Source organism: Chenopodium album, chromosome 21 (genome assembly GCF_948465745.1).
Source record: "Chenopodium album chromosome 21, dcCheAlbu1.1, whole genome shotgun sequence".
Classification (NCBI taxonomy): Eukaryota; Viridiplantae; Streptophyta; class Magnoliopsida; order Caryophyllales; family Amaranthaceae; genus Chenopodium; species Chenopodium album.
This window is the reverse complement of record NC_137854.1, coordinates 21,614,648-21,624,435: the sequence shown is the minus strand read 5'-3', so window position 1 is coordinate 21,624,435 and position 9,788 is coordinate 21,614,648.

The window sequence follows — 9,788 nt, the reverse complement described above, 5'->3', positions numbered from 1 at the left end:
CTACTTAGCCGTGTTATCTGTGGCAGGCTCCTCCGCTGTCTTGGCGTCCTTGGCTGGGGCAGCCTTTTTGTTCGCCTCCTCCTCCTCCTCATCCCCGTCCTCTCCGGACTCGGGGGAAGTAACTACTAGTTCTGGAGGAGGCATGCCGGCCTTCCTTGCCTCTTCTTTAAGGCAGACGTACTGAAGCCGCTTCTTGAAGCGTTCCTCGTAATAGGCGGCTTCACCTTCGTCCACCATCAAGTTGAAGGCATCAAAGAAGTATGCCTTAAGCCTGTCTTCAGCATTTTGCTCGATGCGGATGACTTCTTCAACGCTGATCGGCCGAGGAGTTTTAAGTTGCTCCTCATAGTCCGCCATGGACTTCTTTAAGGTCTCCACCTCGACCTTCAGCGCGTCCGCTTCATCTAGAGCAGACTTAAGGTTGGCTTGGGCCAACTTCAGCTCACTTTTCAAGGCTTCGGACGCCTCGAAGCCCAGCTTCCACTTCTCCTTTTCCAGGACGGCCTCGTCCCTTTCAACCCTCATGGCCTCCCTGGCCAAGGACTCCTGTTCGAGTGCCTTGCCCAGTTTGACCAGGTCCTCTGTTTGCCGCGCCGCTTTGTCGGACAGCGCGGTTATTTGGGTCTCAAAGTGTACCCTTTGGACGGCGGCCGTCCCAGTTACAGCATCCTCGGCCTTCCTGATTTCGATCCAAGCCTGCTTCAGCCGCTCGTTCTCTTTATCCTTCCATTCAAGGAAGGCGTTCAGGCGGAGGAAGAGCTGCGGACAGAAGAAGGAAACTTAGTCAAATATAGAAGAATTTGCTAAGTGTTGGAAAGAAAAGGTATAGAGAAAAGGAGACGTACCTCAGCAGTACAGTTGAGCATAGGGCCGAGGAAGCCCTCATTGATTCCCCGCAGCTTATCACGCTGCGCTTGGGGAACCGCGCGAACCATGGCCTTCCTGTCCGCGCCAGTCAGTGACTGGCCGGGCAGCCTCATTTGCAACTCCTCTGAGATATCTGCGAACGACCGTGTAAGAAGAGTTAGCTAAAATTCACAAGTAAATAAAGATGTAAAAAGGTAAGAAAGAAGAAGGCTAACCAGTGGAGAAGCTTGGAGGAGAAAGATTGGTGGGAGGAGGCGGCAAAGGAGCCTCCCCCTCATCCGGACGACCCTCATCAGCATCGCTGGACGGCTGGTTGACCAGCATCGTCCCGATCCAGCGACCGGTCATTTATTCTGGGGTTAACTTATCCCCACCATCCGAAGGGACGGACTCTTCATGGACCTGATCAGCAACAGGTTCCATGGGCTTGGAGGCCCCGCTTTGTGTCAGCCGGGGTTGTTCTCCTTTAGACTGCGTTGTAGCAGTCTGCGACTTTGCCGTTGCCGCTGCCGCTGCCTGAGAAGACGGCTTGGAAGCAACCGTCTTTCTCCTCTTGGATGCGTTCGCATCAGGAGTGGACGTGGCCGGCTGCTTCCGCTTGGCCTTCGGGGTAGAGGAGGAGGTCTGCAAAAATACCAAGTTAGAAAAATTTGATGGCGTCCGTGCGATTTGGGAAAGGAGCTCCCTTCCAGCATGCGTGAACGGACATAAAGCGTCCGTGCAAACTCAGGAAGTAGGTTCCTCCCAATATAGCAGAACGGTCACAGTAAGGAATGAGAACGGACATAAAGCGTTCGTGCAAACTCAGGAAGTAGGTTCCTCCCAATATAGCAGAACGGACACATTAAGGAATGAGAAATTCAAAAAAATAAACTAAGTGTTTACCTCTTTGAGTTGCTCGTACATCTTGAAACGAGCCTTGTATCTGGCCAAGTCCACCTCGGACATCTCAACCTCTGCTTTTTGGGCCGAGTCAAGCATAGCGTACGCCTCCGCTGCAAAAACAAAAAGCAAAAGTGTTAGAATATTTTTCTACAAAACTCTATGTGCGTACAAAAAAGTTTATATATCTAAGTGTCCACCTTGGGGCATGTTCTGGTACAGGCTGTACGCAGACATGAAAATAGGGTCCCTAAGCCAATTGGCAAGAGGAACCCAATGGCTAGGGACCCGTTCAGTTTTGTTGCCCCGCCTGACTCGATTAACTTTGAAGTACTCGAGCTAGTGTTTGTGGCTTGGGTGGATGGGCGGCTTGTCAGGCTTGTGGTCTCCGCGTCCGAGTTGAATAGGCTCTGGACGGCACCTGTTCATGCGGAGGTTGAACTCCGCGTCCTGAGTTTTGACACGGTAGAAGCGGTGCTTCCAGTCCCTCCACTTATTGACACGGTCGACCACGACCATGTAATCCCTAGTTGCACTCAAGACGAGCCAACCATCCACTTCCTTTTCCAGCCGGGTGAGTGAGTGCATCTCACAAAAGACCGCAAAGTCTGGCGTAAATTTCTTAGCGATGCACGTCACTAAGTACCCAAAAATGTTCAACCAACTGTTAGGCGTCAGTTGGAAGAGGCCGATGTCATACTCGTCCAGGACAGTCCGGACGAATGGGTGAAGAGGGAAGCGGAGCCCCACATCCAAGGCGGCCCTGTAGACGCAAAACGCTCGTTTGCGCGGCTTCTCCTCATCCCAGGTAGCCACAGCAATGGCCTTCCTGGGGACTTGAATTTCGAATCCCTCCCCCAAATGGAGGGACTCCTTGTACTTCTCAAAATCCTTCCTTAAAAACTTCAGGGCTGTCTCCCCAACTGTACAGGCGTACGGGTCCCTGAAGTTATCTATGTTGGCGACAGTTTCTTCGGCCGCCGCCTCGCCTTCGGCCGTCTCACCCACGACCTCTTTCTCAACTTCTTCTTCTTCCACTTGGTGAGAAGGGGCACTCCCAAACTCCGAAGACAGCACTCTGTCCAAATCTGCTGCCTCGGCCGAGCTTCGGCCCCTTGAGCTTGGAACGCCCATTGAAGAAGGAACGTCCTCCTCGAACATTGGACGCTTGCCTTTATCCTTGGCAGCGTCCACCTCATTTCCCGAAGGAGGGGCGTTGCGAATAGGCAGGGCGGACGGTTCGCGGATTGAGATTCCTGTTAAGGGTCTGTCCGCCCCACCCAGTTGAGGCCGAGGTTGAGAAGAAGTGGGGACGGACGAACCAGAAGCGTCCGCCCCAGGATCGGAAGGGTTGTCTTTGCAAGCTACCAGCTCGGCCCCATCCATGACCGAGCTGGCGAAATGAGGGAACCTAAGTTCCGGAGCAGGGGCGGACGAGGCGCCTTCAGCTTGAAGGCGTTCCTCGAAAGAAGAAGTGACCTCCACTGCCAAATGATGGGAGCCAGTGGAGGCGGTCGTTGTTTGGGTGGTGGAGTCAGTCTCCACCATTGTACTTGGGTTACTAGGGTCATAAGGGACCCTAGGATTAACCAGACTCCCGTCTGGGTTCCTGGCCGCGTGAAGCTCGCGCGTACGCATTGTTCTAGCCATTGCCTGTTGGGACAGAGAAGAATAAGTGGGGGTGAGTATGTACGCATCAGGCATAGACTCACTCCAAGGAGGAGACAACTCTTCTCCGTCCACTCTAGATTCCTCAGTCCCAGGCGAACGGCCGGCCTCATGAGAAGAGTCGGACGAAGCCGAGTATGGATCCAGAATTGAAGTAAAAGAAAGATAAAACAAGGAAAAAATAAAAAAAAAGGGGAAATGTAGGCGGCCTACCTTAGTACGTTCTGAAAACTTTGAAGGTGGTGGTGAAGCTCTTGAAAGTTGACCGGAAAACTCAAACTCACGGCGGCGCTCTTGAAGATTAAGGAAAAAGTAACTTTCTCTCACTAGAATGCTCTGCCTTCTCTCTAGAATTCACAATTGGATAAAGTGTGAAAATGAGAATTCACTCCCCATATTTATAGAATGAATTCATGGGGGTAAAATGGTAAAATCATTTTTCCCGCCTAAACATTCAAACGGTAATTTCTTGAGAAATTACTCGAAGAAAGGGCCAGGACGACGTTAGGGTTCTGTTAACTTGTGAAAAAGACCAGACGAACAATTAACGGCACGTTAAACTGAATTGAAATAAGTGGAAAATTCAAGAATTTTACACCTTCAACACTTAGTCTCCAAAACTTGAGAAAATCTAAGAGGAAAAACGTCCGCCCAGTTCTCAGACGTTTAGTCTAAAACAGGAATTCAGACGTACGAAGCATGATTAGAAAGCCAAGAAGTATGTCTGAAATCATGGAAGCCCAGATTACCCCAAAGAAGATAGGTGGCCGTTCTGGGTGGTTAGGAGATAAGCTCCTCCCAGAGTATCAGAACTTCCAGTCTCATTGTTGTGGTCGTTCTGGGTGGTTAGGAGATAAGCTCCTCCCAGAGTATCAGAACGTCCAGTCTCATTGATGTGGCCGTTCTGGACAGTTAGGAGATCAACTCCTCCCAGAGTATCAGAACGTCCAGTCTCATTGATGTGGCCGTTCTGGACAGTTAGGAGATCAACTCCTCCTAGAGTATCAGAACGTCCAGTCTCATTGATGTGGCCGTTCTGGGCAGTTAGGAGATCAACTCCTCCCAGGGTATGAGGACGTCCAGCTTGAAACAAGTGGACGACCACATGAATTCAGAGGTTAAGCCTCTCAGAGTACGAGAGCGTCCAGTACAAAGTATGGACGTCCAGATAAGCAAAAAGCCAAGCTCATTCCAGACTACGAGAACGTCCAGGGCAAAATATATGGACGTCCACGTAGCAAAAAGAGCCTTGAGCCAAAAGTATATGGACGTCCAGGGCATATGGGAAGCAAACCCAACCCAGAGTACCAGGACGTCCAGAGCGCAAGATCAGAGGAGGCGGCCAGTAAGTGTACGAGCCACCCCCTCTGAGGGGCAAATGTTTAGGGTAAAAATACCCCAGGTACGTGGCCCAATCTCATGGTGACACGTGGCCCAATAAACAGGCGACACGTGGCCCTATGAGAGTGAGACACGTGTCCACTTGTCATGGTGACACCTGTCAGCCATCTCTAAATGCCCCAATGCTGCAATCAGAATGAGAAAAGGGCCCTGATGACCTCAGGCCCAAATCCCGAGAAAACCTTGAAAGCCGTAAAACGGCGCCCCCCCACGACACGTGGCGACCTCTGATTGCGCAGCCAATCATGTCACGAAATTCTAGGGCATAAACCCTAGAGGGGTACATGTTCCCACCCCTATAAATACCCCAATCATTTATGATGGGAGGGGTGGATTGGGACATAACATAAATATAGAGCATTAAAGAGCTCCAACTTCTCTCTACTTTCTCTCTCTAGCCTTTTCCGTTTCCGTTCACTAACTTGAGCGTCGGAGGCGAATATTCCGAACACCGGAATATTCGTTATTTTGCAGGTGTCCGAGTCTTTGTCAGCAGAGCGTGACCAGTATCCGAGGGAATCACAAAAAACCCTGAAACAAAGGTTGTCTCTTGAAAGAAAGACAAGAGGTGTGGGGAAAAGTCTACAATGCGAGACTTAGGCCCGGAATGCCACTTCAAGCTCATGTAATTAACATGACAAGGTTATTTAACCATCTAGAGCTAATTGGCAAACCAGTGGAAGACGAGCAAGCGGCTCACATGCTTCTTAGCTCTCTTCACTCGGGGTATGTAGGGCTTAAAATGCGTCTCACCGCCAATAGGAATACACTGTCCTTAAGGGAAGTCATCCAAGATCTCCAAAATACCTATTCTTGCAAGAAGGCTAACTTTGCCCTTAGACCAAGGAAGAAGGAGTTCAAAGACAAGAGGAAGATGCGCTGCTTCTATTGTGGTAATCCCGGACACTACAAAAGAGAATGCGGCATGTATCTGGATGATGAGGCGAAAGGAAAAGTAACCTCAACCTCAGGTATCATCTTATACAATTGAATATAAGCAATTTTAAAAGGTATTAGATACCGAAAAATTGACTCACAACACACTCCTTTTTCAGGAACCAAGTGAGCGGTGCTTTTTCAAGAGGAATCGAGTTCACAAGTAGGATGGAAGTGATCTATCCAAGAAAAACTTGTAATCTCATGTTTTGTTTAAAGAAGTAGAACTTATTTAGTTTCATGTACCATACTTTTGATGTATTTCCAACATTGGACGTCGTTTTCATCAAACCAAGACCTTTTGTTTTGATGTCTTGAACATATTTATGGAATGACACTTTCACGTGTTTTTAGACAAAATGTTTGATACCAATACAAAGAAAGCTAAGACTACACAGTCTAGTCAAACTTACTTGTGGCATTGTCGCCTTGGCCACATTAACATCAAACGCATCAAGAAACTTCTACAAGAAGGTATTCTTGACTCATTTGATTTAGAATCCTTTGAGAATTGCGAAGGATGTTTATTAGGCAAGATGATAAAGCAACCATTCTCCAAGTTAGGAGAAAGGGCCGGTGACTTGTTGGGAATAACACCGATGTATGTGGACCAATGAGTACACCCGCAAGGAGTGGTTATCGGTATTTCATAACCTTCACGGACGACTTTAGTAGATTAAGAATTAAGTAATTCTTGAGAGAGAGTTGATAGAGAGAATTGATGAATAAAAACAGAGGTTCGAGGACCCTATTTATAGGAAAATAGTCCCGAAAATCATAGAATTTGATAAGGAATAAAAATCCACTCTGTCGCTAACAAACCGACCTTGTCGCCAGAAATTTATCTTGTCGCCAGGCGACAGAGTCTATCGCTAGGCGACAAACCTGTCGTTTGGCGACAGAAACAGTTTTTGCGGATTTTGTTTTTATCATATCTTTTGATCCAGAAGTCCAAATAAGTCATATAATATGTCGTTGGAAAGATATTGAAGTCTAATTTCTAATGCAATTGGAATCAGATTAAAATGTTTTGTAGATAAAAAGATATGGTTGAAATAGTAAAAGGGTGTCAGTTTTGGATAGAGTTTCGTATTCCTTTCATATCTTTTTCGTTATAGCTCGGATTTAATATTATAATATATCATTGGAAAGATAATTTCAAGATCTATCCAACCATATAAAATTTGGATATAAAATATGAGGAAAGAAAATAATATATGATTATCTTTGAACATCTTTGAATCCGAATAGAATTAGGAAAGTTTTATAAAGAAGGAAAGTTTTATTCACATCAAATTCCATGATCTTATCTTTTCAAAAAAGGATAATTAAGATCTTTTAGAAACTTATAGAAGATTCTAATCAATCCTAATTAGTTTAGGAATAGGATTAAACCTTTGGACCCTCCACATGATCATTGGGTCGTAGGTAAAATCCGGTTTGGGCCCAGTTTAGTATTTTGGCCATAACTTCCTCATTATTCATCGGAATTGGGCTTATTATATATTGTTGGAAAGGTATTTTAAAGCCCCATCCATATACACCATTATTGGACCCTTATCATGGACCAAACTAAACTGAATTGGACGTTTTCATAAAATAGAGTGGGTTTTTGAAAACAGAATGAAAGATTTTAATAAAAACTAACCGCAACACTTGACTTTTCACACTTTCACCTCATTCGATTATGGTTCGACGCAAAAGGTATTCATCACTGGGTTTGGTTTTGGGGAGACACAAATGGGTGTCTACACCTATGTTCTACCAACCCTTATAGTTAGTGAAGCATCGGCTTGTGAGGTTCGAGTTTGAGAGTTTTGATTTTAAGCAAGGAAGTTGTGTAATTTGGTTCAAATAAGGTCTTGAAAGTTGATTCATGAAAAAAGTGTGCAAAAGGTTTGGCATTGAAGTTGTAACTCATGAAAACCAAACACCAAATAAAAAAAATGATGAGGAAAGAAAGAAAGGAAAAAGAGAAGGAAAAATTGAGATGAATGAAAAACATGCAAAGGGGTGTAGTATTGTCATGTATTTTGTATTGAAGGTTGTAATTTGAGATTAGGTTCGATTCCTATGTTGTTATTGAGAGATGGCCACTCTTATGCTTCACTTAGGAGTTTCCACCAAATTTTTCAAATTGACTCCCAACCTTAACCTCTAGCCATGACGTTACAACCCTAACTAAGACCCTTGAACTTTAGAGGGGCGTGGTCAAAGAAACGGTGGAGGGAGATAGATTTCAACCCTACGGAGAGAGTATTCATAGTTGAGATGTCGGGATAACCTCATTGTTCCACATAGAATTAATATTTTCCGGTTCCCTCGAAGAATCATGAGGAGCCAACTAGGGGATGAATTGAAGCTAGCGGAGAGAACGTGGACCGTCTTGGATGGGGCTAGGGCGGAGGATGAAATCATTAGTTCTCTATGCTTAGCTTAGGTTTGTCTCTTTCAACCTTGAGCATCTTAAAACGTGTTTTCCCTCTTGAATTGAGAAAGGTAAGTATTCTTTGATTAATGTCCCTATATTTGAGTTCAAATGGAGCATTTCCCACCATGGTACTTAATTGATTTTCTTAAACCTTGTCATGTTGTGTTTGTTGTGTTGTGTTGTCTTTTGTCTTGGTTTTCTTTGCTTGAGGACAAGCAAGAAGCAAGTGTGGGGGAATTTGATGAGTGGCATTTATGCCACGATTTAGTGCTCATTTTACGGGTTTTTCCTCCCACTTGTAGCTTGTTTGCCCCCTTTTTCTCACCTTTTTGTTCTTCTTTTCTTTGTTTGCTTTTCTCCTTGTTTTCTTTGTTTTTGTTTTGTAGGAATCTCGGCGTTGAAAGAAGAGCATTTCATTTCCATATCACCTGTGAGAACCCGCGCAGGATTGCCTCAGGAGCAGAACAGAAACAGAAGGATTTGTGCGCCTTGTATGCGACATATGCGCGGGTGCGCGCCTTTGAACTGTGCGAGCGCGCAGCCCTGTGAGAACCCGCACGAAATAGCAGCAGAAGCAGAGCCAAAACAGAGAGCTGTGCGCGCCGCTTGTGCGACATGTGTGCGGGCGCGCACTCATCACGCGCGAGCACGCAGTAGCTGGGAGAAGGCGCACATCCATGGGTCTAATTTCTCCGTACCCACAGATCTGCGGGCACACAGAGATCGGATAGGGCGCACGCATGGTAGCTGTGCGGGCGCGCATCGCTGGGTTTCAGTTTTTTAATTCGAATCTTTGTATCTTTTTAGTGGGCCTATATATATAGGACGTAGGGTGAATTACTGGATCATCTAGCATTATCTTAGAAACAATTAAACCCTAACCTTAGAGAGAGAAAGTTTAGTATTACTCAAGTTATCTCCTTGTATGCAACCTTGGTTCAAGTTTCATTTCAATCTATCAAGCAACTTTGCAAGATTTAATCTTTCTATTATTGCCTCCTTAGTAATCTCTAATCCTTTCTCTTAGCTTTGTTTATTTGCACTCTAGTTGTTTATTTCTATCTATTTTGTGGATAAATATATTTTGGTATTTTCATTGTTTTTTATCATGTTTGCTTTCATGTTTATTGTGTTTTCATTTAGTTTTGTTATCATGTCTAGTCCCCCTTTTCTAGGCTAATCTCTTAGCTAGGGGAAGGGGGTGTAAAATATGTATTGAATAATGGATGAATGATGATAGTGGATTGATTACATGCCTTAAATTGATGAAAGATATGATTTTTATTGACTTGAGATTATTGTAGCACTTTATTTGATTGCCTTCTAGTTTTAATGCATGAAAATGATTTGAACTAGATTTAGATCACCTCTATTTTAATGATTGCATGAGAATGAGTTGTTAGAATGGAGTTCCATGTATTGTGCCCCTTTATTCTCTTGGCTAGCTTGTGCCTAATGGGATGCATGATAATGATCCTGTTTAGCTTTGACTACTTTCATTGGTTTGCCTAAACTATTGCATGAAAATGAATTGTTTAGGTAGAATTTTATATTCTTTGGCATGTTAATCATGATACTTATCATTGTTTTCCTTCTTTCTAAT